Source organism: Pelodiscus sinensis, chromosome 1 (genome assembly GCF_049634645.1).
Source record: "Pelodiscus sinensis isolate JC-2024 chromosome 1, ASM4963464v1, whole genome shotgun sequence".
Lineage (NCBI taxonomy): Eukaryota > Metazoa > Chordata > Testudines > Trionychidae > Pelodiscus > Pelodiscus sinensis.
Window position 1 is genome coordinate 268,381,465 of NC_134711.1, and position 15,259 is coordinate 268,396,723.

General features: G+C 42.9%; 1 protein-coding gene across 10 annotated transcripts in view; it reads left to right on the forward strand.

The window, feature by feature from the left end:
* Nucleotides 1-15,259, forward strand: part of KLF12 (KLF transcription factor 12) — a 366,929-nt gene that overhangs the window by 135,470 nt on the left and 216,200 nt on the right. The window contains exon 1 of one of the 10 annotated variants that reach the window (XM_075918897.1): nt 10,174-11,262. The exons of the other annotated variants lie outside the window; for them this stretch is intronic. The gene's annotated coding sequence lies outside the window, so the exon portion shown is untranslated. Of the gene's footprint in view, nt 1-10,173; nt 11,263-15,259 lie in introns of those variants that run through there. 10 annotated transcript variants of the gene reach the window in all.

A 15,259-nucleotide genomic window follows, 5' to 3' on the forward strand; every position in this document is an offset into this window, starting at 1 on the left:
AAAGTAATGGAAGAAGATAACAAGAGATCCATGGTCTGCAGCCTTGTGAAGAGTTCACTTAGAATCCAGCTCAAGTCCCAGTGGTAAATCCTAAGATCTTAGTCACTTATGGAATAATTCACAAGGAACTTATCCCTACAAAAACAGAGGATTTGCCACACCAGATCAGATGATTGGTCCATGTAGTCCGTGTCCTCTCTCTGGTAGTAACTACAGGTTGAACCGCTCTAGTCCGGCACCCTCAGGACTGGACCAGTTCTGAACAAGAGAATTTTTGGACCAGGGGAGGTCAATATTGTCTAGTAGCATTACCATTCCACTGTTTACTGGGCTGTTAGGGCACATTTAGGGGTAAATTAGAGCTAAATAACAACACAGAACATTGAGACGCAGGACTGGTGGCTGTAAACAAACTTTTTGGGACCACGGGAACCTTGGCCACACCAGTGAAAAGTGGACATCTGCCTAAATAAAATCATTCTGCCCAACTGAAGTTTCTGGACCAGAGAGTTCTGTATTAGAGAGGTTCAACCTGTAATACCAGGAATTTGGGTCACTATCAGGAGCAGGAAACCCTGAATTGGGCAGTTCTGTTTCACTTTTCAGCCTTGTAGGAATCTTGTGAAGAATTTCAGAACTTTGTGTATTAATTAATTAGCTGTTGAGTTTCCCATGTGTGATCCATTTGAAGATTTTCAACAGATAGGACAAAGGAGGATATTAGCTATCAACTGCATTCCCAGAAGGAATTCAGCAATTACAATGTGTTCCAGCAATTACAATGTGTACTTCAAATAAATATCTCATAAATTTCTTAGCACATTTTTGTATTTTTTTCTTTGTGTTGATTTCTACATAGTCTTCAGATTACTTGTCAAGTTTCCCTGGCATGTGTGACTATCTGTTTAAATAAAGCTCTTTATATGAGCATGGCTTTTTAACATAGTAATTGTTGGGAGAAGGGTTTTTTATATTTTCTATTCAAATGAATGGACAAGACCTATGCTCAGTATATGCTGCTTTTGACAGTGCTTATCTAATACAAAATTAGGCCACAAAGATTTATGCGCCTGAAAATATTGCACCAGTTGCTCTATTCACTATTCATCACTCATTATTCTCCTACAGTATTTAAAAATTTCAAATCATCCAGTCAGACATGAGAAAATAAACAACGTGAAGAATTGGACACTACAAATAGTGAGTATCTAATAGTTGAGGTGAATAGTTTATAAACAACTCATTTGAGTTACATATTACATATCCAGACTGTTTGGCAAATGCTTAAATTCCAGTTCACACACTGAATCCTAAAGAGAATACAGTTCACTCACCAACTGAAAAAAACCTGGAGTTGTCACATTTATGATCTAAATAATACTATTTGGGTGGTCTTATAGTGAATGTTTGTCCAATAATGCTTCAGTTGAAATCAGTTACAAAATTACTATTGACCTTAGTGGGATCAAGATCAGATTCCCTACACTGAGCTAACATTTGAAGCTTGAATATCATCAGTTCACACATCCAGTCTCCCAATGTGTTCAAATAGGCTGTTTGCTTAATTCAGAGAAGTAATGTACACAAGCAATTACTATACTCTAGTGCATGATGAGTAGCAGTGTGCAAAAGATAAACTGCAAGGCAGTGAACTATTGTTTAGTTTCTATGGAACTATTTCTCTGTTCCACTTGCAGCCACTTAATTTTAGTTTATTTATTCCCTTATTCTTGTATTGTAACCATGAATTAAACTGTATTGACTCATAATTGCAAGTCAACAAAACAAATTTAAAATTTCTTAGCTCTTCTACACTAGTTTAAGATATAAGTTAGAGCTATAGTTCTTCATTGGGAGGAGGGATAGCTCAGTGGTTTGAGCATTGGCCTGCTAAACCCAGGGTTGAAGAATTCAATCCTTGTGGAGGCCATTTAGGGATTTGGGGCAAAAATTCATCAGGCATGGTACTTGGTCCTGCTGTGAAGGCGGGGGACTGGACTTGATGACCTTTCAAGGTCCCTTCCAGTTCTAAGAGATAGGCAATCTCCATTGGCATAAGGTGAAGACAGAACATTTGAGACATTGTTTGGTGATATTGTCCACTAAAGAACCTGATGTGAGGTTGTGTACAGTACCAAGTCTTTACCATCTTTTCCCCTTTGGGCTACATCTAGAATGCAGTCTTCGACATCTAGAAGAGATCTTCCAAAAAAACTTCTTGCAAAAGAGCGCGTCCACAAGCGCATCGAAAAAGCTATGTGCTTTTGTGAAAGAGAACAATCAGACTGATTGGACGCTCTCTTGCATAAAAGGCCACTTGGAACACTTCAGCCAGGGCTTTAGATCACCAGTTGCTTCGGAGTGCTGGTGCTGGAGCCTTGCAGAGACATGCGTTTAAAGGGAGCCCCCTGGACAGCCATTTCTCTGCTTCTGCTGCCTGCTTGCTACCTCTTCGAGAGACAGCAAATCTTTAGCAGTGCCTGCTGTGGTTGCCCTGTTCTTTTTTGGATGCCACAGCTTTTTCCTTTTAACCATGGAGTGGGAGCCGCCCCATGGCATGCGATGGCCCCATACGGCCATCCTGCAGTTTTTGCAGCACTTTCTGCCAGCTGCCTTCCTGGTCCTGCACAACCTGGACCCCCAGCTTATTCTGGGGATCCACTCTGTGGCTGTGACTGCTCCACTCTGGCAACCGCACCTCACAGTGGAGAGGTGTTTTTTGAGGCTCGACACCAGTTCGGACTGGTGGGACTGGCTGGTCATGGAATGATGGGATGACCAGCAGTGTCTCCAAAACTTCCACATCTGGAATGCCACCTTTATGGAGCTATGTGCCTGGCTCGCCCCCGTCCTCTGGAGATGCGACATCCCTGCAGCCCACCATCCCCCTGGAGAAGCGGGTCGCAATAGCCCTTTGAAAGCTTGCTACCCCCGACAGTTGCCAGTTGGTGGGCAACCAGTTAGACGTGGTGAAGTTCACCTCATGGAGGTAAGGCACTCTCAGGCTGCAGTTCCTGCAGGGGGGTGGGGACAGTGTTGCATAAGGGGGATCCTCAGGAAAGGGGAGCTGGGAGTTGTAGGGGTAGAGGGGGGGTGGGGAGGAAGCCCTGTCCCCAGGGGCTTGTGCTGTCCTGCCCTCACACAGCCCTGATGCTGGAGGGGAGTGGCCTCATTGGAGGTGGCTCCTGGGGAGTTGGGGGGGCCAGTGGAGGGGAGCAGGGGAGGTACCTCTGAAGGGCTCAGGCATCCCCTTCTCATTCTCTGTTTTGTGTGTTTCTTTGTCTTCTTCTGCTGGTGGTGAGGGCCATCACTCCATCCTGCTGTGGAAGGTCATCCACTTGGAAGACCTGGATGCAACCGTGGCCAGATTTGCCGCCCTGGGATTACTGAACTGCGGGGAAACTATTGATGGGACCCACATCCTGATCCATACACCGGAGCATCAAGCAGCCCAGTACATCAATTGAAAGGGCTACTTTTCAAAGGTGCTGCAGGCTCTGGTCAAGCACCAGGGACACTTTACAGACATTTTTGTCGGTGATCAGGCAGGGCACACGATGCCTGAGTCTTCAGGAACTCTAGCCTGTACCACAGACTGGAGGCGGGCACATTTTCCCTCACTGTGAACTTGCCATTGGGGATGTGCAGATGCCACTGTGCATTGTGGGGGATGCAGCTTACCCCCTGATGCTGTGGCTGATGAAGCCGTACACTGGCCACCTGGATCCCAGCAGGGACCAATTCAATGCCTACTTGAACTGGGCCCAGATCCAGGTGAAGTGCACCTTCTGCCGCCTCAAGGCACATTTCTGGTGCCTACTGACGTGCCTCAATGTGGGGGAGGTGGTGGCAGCATATTGTGTCCTCCACAACATTGTGGAGAGGAAGGGGGAAGCCTTCCTCCTGGGGTGGCCGGCCATGAGGGGCGAACTTTCCAGCAGCTATGGACAGCTGCCATCCTCCAGGCGCATCAGGCCAGGGTGTGTATTCAGGAGACCCTGAGGCAGAGGTTCTCTCAAGGACCCCAGTAACTCTCCCCAGGGCCTCTGGCATGCGGCCCTATCCCTTCTCCACCACAACCCCTCCTTTTGCCCTTTCCCTGACCTCTCAATAAATACACCTGTTTGGTTTTCCAAAAAATTTAAGTCTGTGTTTATGAAACATTCTGAAAAGGTGAGCAGGGGGAGGAGGGCTCATAATTGGGAGGTGGAGGGGGGCTTATAACTTGGAGCAGAAGGGCGACTCAGGGCTTTGAGGGATGTGAGGGGTGGGTTGATGTGCCAGCCAGGACAGAGTGCGGGGAGCACAGGAGAGTGGACGGGTGGGGGGGAGGAGGGTTGGAGCGGGGTCAGGGTTGGCAGTGGGGCAGGAGGAATGGGCCTTAGTCATCACTTGAGAAGGGGGCATGGGTATTGCTAGGGGAGGTGGCATGGGCATCACTTGGGATGGGAGCAGAGGAATGGCATGGGGAGAGAGCAGAGGCATAGCAGGGGGGCTGGCAGATGGGGAATAGGCATAGCATGGGGGGCAGGAGGGTGGAAGCCAGGGGCAGTGGCATCAGGCAGGTGTGCCGTCATACAGGACATGATGGCACACATGTTGTCACACGGCTGCATCATCTGGTCCCAGGTGCAGTCCCGCCACTCCAAGTCCACATAGACCTTGTGCGCCAGGGTCTAGTGGATGTCACAAAGGACACTGATGTGCTGATGCATCATGTCTTAATGGACCCTAGTGCACCTTCGGGTTCCCCGGGCGGGTGGCTGCAGTGGTGTGGTTCGGCTCTGTGTCCCGGCTGGTCTGATTATGGAGAACACACAAGAGGGAGAGGCATCCAGTCATCCATGCAGACACTGTCCCTGAGGACGTGCCTCCTCTGTGAGTAGCGACCAACAGTCTGCGGACCAGAGAAGGGGGATGTCCCAGGTTTAAGGCTGTGTGTGGACTGCACAACGGGCCATGTTTCACAGGGGCCATGACATGCCCAGAGGGCCACGCTGCCCGCTTCCCATGGCTGGACATATCCCTGGCACAGCTCCTTCTCCTTACTCTGGACCTGTTCCAAGGTCTGGAGTGGGTGTTTGCACTCTGCCAGGGACTTGGCCATCCGGCCATAAATGTCCTCATTGAGGTGCTTGGCCCAGGGATCCTGTAATGTCTCCTCCTCGCCCCACAGTTCGAGGAGGGATTGGATCTCTGGGCCAGACCAGGACGGGGTGCACCTGTTGGCCCCCCTGAGTGGGTCCTGGGACCCCTGGGGCTGCTCCTGGTGAGGGCCAGGGGTGGCATGGGGGGTTTACGGCTGTGCCATAGGTCTGAATGCCTGTGGCAGGGAGAGCCGTACAATCAAGGTGCTACTCTGAAGCCGGCTTCCCGCCACAAGGCTTGTCTGGAGTGCCTGCAGCTTTAAGAGGGGCCCGGAGACAGGAACTATAGAGTGATTACTTTGTATGGAGTGGCCCCAAGGGTACCTGTGCTATTTCCTGGAGGCTTCTTCTTTTGAAAAAAAACTCCTCCTCCCTGTCCACACACACCTTTTCCTGAAAGAGCTCTTTCGGAAAAAGGCTTCTTCCTCATAGAAAGAGGAGTACCAACATCGGAAAAGGCCCTCTGTTCTATTGATTTACTATAGAAAGAACATGATTGTAGTGTGGATGTTCCTCAAGTTTTGTCGGAAAAATGTCCATTTTTCCAACAAAACTCTGTAGTGTAGACATACTCTTGGTACTGCCTGGGGATTTCTGTGGCAGCAAGTTATGCTGGACTGATGGAGTCTGGTGTACATGTAGAAAATCCACAACAAAAGAACAAATAACCAAGGTATTTCTAGGGGAATATATAAACACCTTAAAAGTGTTTCTATCCTTTTGAAGAAGGGAGTCCCTGCTTGAGTGGAAGGCCATCAGCTGCAGATTTATGACAGCCAGACTGAAATGGAAATGTAATCATATCACCTTGATGCTCTGACAAATGACAGTGATAAAGAAGCAAAAGACTTTACATTACAGGTGGAGTTAGAGTATTAAGCCATGATGTAACTACTGTCATGGGAGACCCGAATGCCAAGGTCAGTAAAGACAACACAAATAATGACAAATCAACGGAAAGACATGGGTGTGACACCAAGAATAAAAATGGAGAGAGGCTTGTGGATCTCTGCAATACGAACAATACGCTCTTTAGGGATGTAAAATCCCTATATGATTCTTAACTAATTAAGGGTATGTCTACACTACCCCGCTAGTTCGAACTAGCGGGGTAATGTAGGCATACTGCACTTGCAAATGAAGCCCGGGATTTGAATTTCCCGGGCTTCATTTGCATAAGCGGGGAGCCGCCATTTTTAAAACCCCGCTGGTTCGAACCCAGTGTAGCCGCGCTGCACGGGGTTCGAACCAGCGGGGTTTTAAAAATGGCGGCTCCCCGCTTATGCAAATGAAGCCCGGGAAATTCAAATCCCGGGCTTCATTTGCAAGTGCGGTATGCCTACATTACCCTCCTAGTTCGAACTAGGAGGGTAGTGTAGACATACCCTATCTGACTAAACGGGGTGGGGAGGGAGGGCAGATGTCACGCTAAGCCTGATGGTTAACCATTCACATCCCTACTACTCATTGGCAGAACCCTGTTTCAGCATCATGAAATTCACAAGCTGACATGGTGCTCTCCAAATGGCAGAGATAAGAACCAGAGTGACCACAGGATGGTCAAAGGCAAATGGCGATATTCATTGACTGATGTGAAAGTGAGAAGGAGAGCAGATGTTGGCAGTCATCACCACCTCGTGACAGCCTCCATCAGGCTAAAATTGAGAAGTGTGGCTCCACCAAACAAGGGACATAGACATTATGACACTAACAAGCTGAAGTCCACTGTTTGTGCCAGGAAAATGGGATGTGCCTGGAATGGGATTGCTTCTCATAAAACCAAACAGAAAAAAGACAGACTCACCAGGCAGATGAAAGGGGCTGGCTGGAGACGTACTGCTCCCGTCCGGGATTGCCTCAACCCCAAGCCTCCCACCCCTCAGGCGCACTTTAGTGAAGTGGGGGTGAAGCTCGCCCTTGCAGGTTTGTACTGGGATGTTGCTTGCAGTCCCTCACCCCAACAATCCCCAATCCTCTACCTTGAGCTCCCCACACTCCACCCCGCACTTAAATTTCTTACAGTACTGGTATATCACAACCCGCCTCTGCCCCCAACCTCCTGCCCTCAAGCCTCCCTAGAGGGGATTGTGAACCAGGATGAACCAGAAGAATAGGATGAACCTGCAATAGGATTGCTTCTCAATAAACCTTATAGAAAAGGGATAAAATGGAGAAATTTGGAGTACTGCTTTGTTGTTGCAGAGCTAAAGCAATGCATACAGTTTGAAAAATCCTCCTAAATGGTAAGAGCTAGGATCACCAAATTCAGTATACAGCTTCTTGTAATCATAACTTAAAGCAACGTAAAGGGTTGGTTGCGCCAGGAAAATGGGATGGGCCTGGAATGGAATTGCTTCTCAAAAACCAAACAGAAAAGACACAGAATCCCTAAATCAAGTACAGTCTTCAAAACTGATATATCAGAGTGAATTTTGAAAGGAACTGATGCAAAATGAGCCAGAAAAATAGGATGAACCTGCAGTAGGATTATTTATCAGCAATCCTTGTGGAAAAGAGATAAAATGGAGAAATTTGGTGTAGTGCTCTGTTTTAACATAGCTAAAAGAATGCTTGGGTTTGAAAACTAGAAGAAAATGTTATTGGAAACCACATTACCTATAGCTTTTTTTGTTAAAAGGTAGCAAATTATAAGTGTTCATAGGGATGATGAAAACTGGTACCCAGGAGCAGCGCTGTGAGGGTTGGGAGCCCAACCTCTATCCCTCACTCACAGGGAAGCTGGGAGCAGAAGCTGGCCCACCTGAGCATGCAGCTGCTGGTAATAGGTTAACGAATTAACTGGGATTTTACATCCCTAACAGTGATAGATATAACCACACATGATTAAGATCTTATGGCAAAATTTGGGCTGTTAATCTTATTTCCTGGAAAAATATACAACTAGAAATTTACCTTATATGTAAAACATTTTCCTCCCCCATCCCCCAGCATATTTGTTTTCCTGAATTGTTTTTATAATGTTGTAGTTTACTATTAAATATCTGCTGTGTTTCATACTAGAAACAGCTGCATTTAAGAAATGATTGTGGGGAATCCACTGTATAGTTTTTACATGCTCCTTTGGGATTAAAGACTTTCCATGAGTATTAGATGATGCTGCTGATGAACAGTAAGTACATAGATAGTTTCTGTGGGAACTTGGAATGAGAGAAATCCTCCTTGATGTCTGTTCCCTACTATGCAGCATCAGTGAAGGTGCTTTTGAGGTCACAACTACAGAATCTAAGAGATACACTCTCCTTTTTCTTAATTCTGAAAGCCCCTCCTTTGGAGGCTGTTTGGACATCACATATGTGAATTTGGTCATCAGGTTTATGGATCTGGAGGGGTGGTGAAGCACCCAGTGATTAATTGTGGGGGCAAGTCAAGATTTTGAATTTACGTAGAGCTCTTTACCAACCCTGGGAAATTCATAGAGTTTGCACTCTTCTCAAAGGTGTTCTTTGCATTTTAAGTAAATGCATCAAAACAAACTTTTATATGGTGAATTAATATTATATTAGTCAAATATGTTTGAAAGTGTCTTCCTGTTGGATTGTTCTCTTTTGCCGCGGCAATGGTTTCATGATTGTTATTCTATAATTAAGCATGTACATATTCACAGACAACTAATATGAGTAACGATATATTGATTACAAGAAATTGAGATTAATTACAGCATATAAAGGGCCTCAAGATAATTCTTGTCAGTGAAAATGGGAATGAATCCAACATCTGTTTTTCTTCCTGTAACTCACCTTGCATATTTTTCCACAATAAACAGAGATTATAAATGTAGTTTCTTTTCAAGGCTAGGTACCCATTGCCATACCTGTTGCGGAGATGGTCCCATTACAAAAGTGGCATTTAAAACTAAACTGGACTGGACAAATTACTTTTGAATAGACTATAAGGAATAATACGGCATTAGCAGGGAAATGGTAAACAGAGTTGTAAGTAGAATCATAAAATGATGAGGTCATTTAGTCTACCCACTTTTCTGATGTAGAGCTATCTTTTTTTTCCCTTGTGAGCTTGCTATTGATTTGTCCAGTGTAATTTTAGTTAGCTTCAGCGAGGAAGCTTCTCCCTTTTTCTCAGGTAAATTGTTCCACAGAATTATAGAGCTGAGTTTGAGAACGCTTTTCTCATAATTAGTTTATTTTTTCTTAGCTTCCTTATGCCTGATTCTGCCATCTTTTTTCATGCTAAATAACTCTCTTTTATCTTGAGCCCTCCTGTAACCAGGCTACACATTTCACATTTTAAAATCTTTCAGAATTAGTCACAATTAGTAGATCCTTGATCTACTTGTTTTTGGACTCTCTTAGTTTGGCTTCAGTTTTCTAGAAATGAGTTGGCTGCTGATGAATCTTCTATTTCAAGTGCAGACTCACTAAAGTGCAATATTTGCACATTGACCTTGGGTGCTTCTAATTATATTTATCAATATACCTTAACTTGTCCTTTTTGTTGGATCTTATTATATCTGCCCATATTTTTGTTCAGTTTAGGTCCCTAAATATTATTTCATTCTGGAAAATACAAATGCTTTTTTCTAATTTTTGGCATGTGTTTATATATCCCCAAATTTCATTAAGCTGAATAAGAATGTTATACATCTGTGAAATCATTGCCTTATTATCTGTTTAATTTGTAAAGGTACTTTCAAAATGTTGAAAGGTAAAATGTTTTTAAAAAGATTCTCTGTGTAAACAGGCATTTCTGTAGGACAGTCTAATTCAGAGTTATTTTGTGTATGGATCTAAAAAAAATAGAAGAATCATACATAGTATAGTTGTAGGTTTGGAAAGTATACTGAAACAAAGTGAGATTTTATTCTGCCAGTGCCATAGAGAGTAAATTATATTTTGCAACAATTACAGTTCAAAAAGTCTGTTGTAAATGCTTGTTATTTATTTTTTGTTTTCACCAAACACACACTTCTAAATTTTATCTCAACCTAGATTCTAAAATAGATTTTTTTTTCAGAGACACTTATTTGACTTCCTTGTATCAGATTCATTTTTCTAGCAAGAATTGTGGGTCATGCTGTTGTAACTTGAACGTGAACAAACTGACAATTATTCCTAGATCTAGGATTTGAAAACATTACAAAATAAACAGAGGACTTCATTCTGCTCTCCTGCATATAAACATCAAGAGTAACTTGATGTAAGAGCCAGTTTCATCCAGAAGCTATTTTTAAAATTGCTTTGTGTTGTAACAGTGGTGAAATGTATCTAGAGGGTTCTGGTGGTCCAGTTGAGGTACACTGGAGCAAAAATAGAGTGAAACTGGAATTGAGCCCAGATTATTTGCATTAAAACTTTTATACAACACTGGCAAAACTCTCATGAGTATCTCATTTTTTCTAAAGTAATTGATGTGTTGCACTGTCGATACATCAATTTGATATATATCATATTGGCTTTTCCCTACAAGGCTCTGTGCATCTTCAGCTTTCATTAATATTGTTGAGAGCCACTGATACCCAGTGACTCACTTGGGTTCTATTTGGATGTGGTAGGAATGAACTAAACATCAACTGGGTTAGCGTTAATCTAGGTGCAGTTGCCAGGGTACAATTTGGACTTGTGAACAACAGTGCATCCTTAATTTTCTACCTGAGATGCCCTTTGTACTGTTTTTCTGGTGAATAAACACCTCTTCAAGTTCTGATCACAAGTAGCCTTTATTGAACAGTGTAAACTTATAGCAAGGCCGTCATTCCAACACTGAGTAATGATTATGTACCAGTCTTGTTTGTCACATAGACATTCCCCACACATTTTAATCCGAACACGCACTGGTTAAGATAAAACAATAAGGTATGTTTATTAACTACAAAAAGATAAATGTTAAGTTATTACAAATACAGATGCATATAAATTTAGATTGGTTGCAAAAGAAATAAAAAGATAAAAAGATAAGTCAATTCCTAATTTTACCAAGCAAATAGGCTTAAATGCAAAAGGTTGTCTAAATGTCAGCTGCAATACATTTGACACACTGTGTCCCTTTCCAGTCTGGGACCACTTCCCTGGGTTTTTTTCCAGTTCTTTGAGCATGAGCTGAGAGCTGGAAGGAGGTCTGTTGAAGAATAGTCGCTTATGTAAGTGATAGCCCATTTGACATTATTGATACCTGTCGAGAACTGCCCACACGTCTTTTTCTCTGAAAACTGATTTGTGGGAGTTACCCAGACTTACAGCATACGTCAGAAGAATTTCATAGCTTCACAGATAATGTTGACAGTTGTTTTTCACCAGGAAAATACTATGCAGCAGATTGTGAATTTTCGAATGATATTTCACAAGACATACCTTTTTTACAAAATATATCATACCATATAAAAGTGGTGAACGTGGAGGACAGAGGCTCACACCATGTTGTATAGTGCTTTGTCACCACAGCAGTAGCTATCTTAGATATACCCAACATAAATAAGGAATTTATATCTGCTGGAAATAACTCCTTTTAGCTACAAAGTAGCAAAAGATGAGTAAAAATTGTATTCACTTGATGGTGCACAAGTGTAACACTTCTTTGCCATGTCAAGGTGAAGCACTACGATTTATTTATAGTGGGAGGGAGCCCTGACTGTGTCCAGTAGGCGTAACTCTCCTCATCTACCTCTTCTTAGCAATATAGGAACTCTGCTCCAGGCTCCATGTTTCCCTCTGCAGGCTAGCAATTTACCCATCCCATTTTATTATACTGAACTGCCCAGTACCCTATCCTCTGGACATACACAGTGTACCCCAGTTCACGAGACAGCCTTTGTTGGCTGAATGACTGCAGTGTGGGATACCCACTTGGGCTGCCACCATCCCTTTTACAGTCACAAGCTATTGTCTCTTAGCCCCTGTTGCGAGAACTCTCCTGGGGTTCATTTGTCTTTGTTAATATCCAAGTAATAAACATAGGCTGTCTCTATGGATGTTCATTGTCCTTATGTTGACTGTGTCAGTTCTCAGGCTTTGCCTCCTCAGGTGATACATTTCATTCTTAACAGGATTGGAACCTAATATCCCATAATGTACAGAGCTCTAAAATAGTTTCCTGTGCACACATTTTTCAATAACCATGAAAATCGACTACTTTTTAGCTTTTAGCATAGACCACACATGACCCCCTTGATGAAATATTGAGAAGATGGTCTGACCCAGGTATAGTATTGTATGCTTGGGCATGTCTGTATCACATCAAGATTCTGACAAAAATATGGAATGTATGACTAATAGAGTATTTCTGCCACTAATCCCAAAGGCTGTGTCTAGACTGGCAAGTTTTTCCGCAAAAGCAGCTGCTTTTGTGGAAAAACTTGCCAGGTGTCTACACTGGCCGCTTGAATTACCGCAAGAACACTGACGATCTCATGTAAGAAATCAGTGCTTCTTGCAGAAATACTATGCTGCTCCCATTCAGGTAAAAGTCCTTTTGCGCAAATCATCTGTGCCAATCTAGACACTCTTTTCCGCAAATGGACTTAACAAACATTTGAACTATCTCACCCATTACCAAGATAGTTTCCCCAATTATCACCTCTAATACCATTAACTCACAAACATCCCACTCTCCCTACCTCTAATATCATCAATTCACAGACACTTACCTTCCTTCCTTCCCCCCCCCCCCCTGCATCCCCCTCCTGTTCTGCAATGTGATTTGTCCTTTTCATATTTGTTCATTTTTTTTAATTGTATCCTTTGGTATATATGGTTGTGACTACTTTCTTCCACTATTTGATCTGAGGAAGTGGGTCTGGCCCACGAAAGCTCATCACCTAATAAACCATCTTGTTAGTCTTTAAAGTGCTACATTGTCCTGCATTTTGCTTCAACTACCCCAGACTAACACGGCTACATTTCTATCACTTGTCTAAAGAGTTATTCCTTCTTTTGGGCTTAAATACAAATAATCTGGCAGAATTAATGGCATTCTTCCCCCTCCGAATAACAGATGCTTAATTTTTGAAAAATGGAAATAAGAGTGGTTTTTCATCCCACATCTGCATTATAATGTGAAAATTGAAGAATTTTCTATCATTTGTAATCCTTTAAGAAATCCCATTTCTGAGATGGAAATGAAGTTATCCCATCACTGTGGGCTATTCAAGTAATTATGGAAATGTGTGAATGTCCTACCAAAATCAAGACAACGGAAAATGCTTCAGGAGCAGGTGGAGGTAGCCTGTATTCTTCTTGATTTAGAAGATCTGTCAAAGGAATTCTTTGGTAAATAGCCGATAGGGCACTTGGTCCTACAGGAGTTCAAATGAAGAATATGAGAAAACAGCACAGACTTCAGGGTAGGACTGCTGAGAATGGTGAATGCTCACCAGCAAGACAAAGTGAGAGGAGGTATGTGGGTGCTGTGGGCTTGCATACATTTGGCAACTCTGGGTGCAGAATATATCAGGAGGCATTAAGCATCTGCCTGACAAAATGTTCCATATAATGGGAAGCTTTGGATGAATTTCAATCAATGGCTGGCCCTATGACTGCCTGTATTCTTACTTCCCTCTATGTGCAGTTTGCAAGCACAACCAAGTGAGCTGCTTCTCCTGTTTGGCGATAGCAGCAATTGACAAGTCCAAAAATGGCTTTTGTGTGTCTCATTTGCATTCGCTGGATGTCATTTACAAATCTGTCCCCTAACTATGCGCTGCCTGGCTGTATACAAACTCTCCTTCTGTGCAGGCACAGAGTTTTTCTCCCAGTGAGAGAAATTTGGGGGCTTTTGGTTTCATTGAGATTTTTTGCATGGGAGGATATGAGAGTCAAGGAATTATATGGAAGCTCCTCTGGTCAGAGGCTAAACAATAGTGGTTTATTTCTTCTCTGTGTACTGATTTTTTTTTTCAGTGCAAAGCTGTAAAACACTATTCGCGGTCATTCCTGGTTTACAGCCACTGTGTCCATGTAAAAGGGCCTGATTCAGTAAAGTACTTAATCACGTGGCAAATTTAAAGCACATGAGTTGTATATGCATTGATTGCAATGAGAGTATTTGCATAGCTTGCTGAATCAGTACTGAATCAGTACTAAGCAAGTTGCAAGGTAGCTGAAGTTAAGTCCTGAGCACTCAGCACTAATTACTAGGCTTCCTGCCCTTACTGTAGTAGTACTGGTTAATTTGTGGGATTAAGCCCAAAACATTTAAAGAATGAGAATGTGCAGTTAAACTAGAAAAAATACAACAATGGTATATTTTAAATTAAAATAACTGACTCTGCAAAGGTTAATTAAAACATTGTCCTTTTGGGATTAGATAGCTGTAAGTTTAAAGCTAACTGTAGTTTCTTTGGATTTGAATCAGTCATGAGCATACAGGACTCCGAATAATATAAAACATAATATAATAATATTTTTAAAATATTTCACAATGAATTAATCACTGATGAGCCAAGACAGAAAGGAGAACATTCAAAGAAGACATTGTAGATGATAACAAGATCTGCATTACTAGTATAGTGATATTTAAGTTTGAAAGGAACAAATTGAAGCATATGTTTAGACAATGACTTGCTGTCTGATTAAAAATTCTTCACCTTTTACTGGAGTTGGCAAGAGCACTTCAGGAAAATTGAATGGATGGGAAGAGAAAAGAGTATTGAAATCAATTAAAAGGAACTGAGGTATCTCAATTTGCCTTTAATTTTGATACATGAAAATATATATAGTTGGCTCTTCATTCTGAAGTACACTGTTTTATAACTTTTAAATTTAAAATTGTATATGTTAAAAAAGTGAGCATTTTTTTTACAAAAATGTGTTATTGTAAATGACAGACACACTGTACAGGCAGTCCCCGGGTTACGTACAAGATAGGGACTGTAGGTTTGTTCTTAAGTTGAATCTGTATGTAAAACGGAACTGGCATCCAGATTCAGCCGCTGGACGCCAGTTCTGACTTACATACAGATTCAACTTAAGAACCCCAGGCGTCCCCAAGTCAGCTGCTGCTGAAACTGATCAGCAGCTGATTCCAGGAAGCCCGGGGCAGAGCAACTCTGCCTCGGGCTTCCTGTAGTCAGCCGCTGGTCAGTTTCAGCAGCGGCTAACTTGGGGACGCCTGGGGCAGAGCAGCTCGGGTGCTGCTGGGTT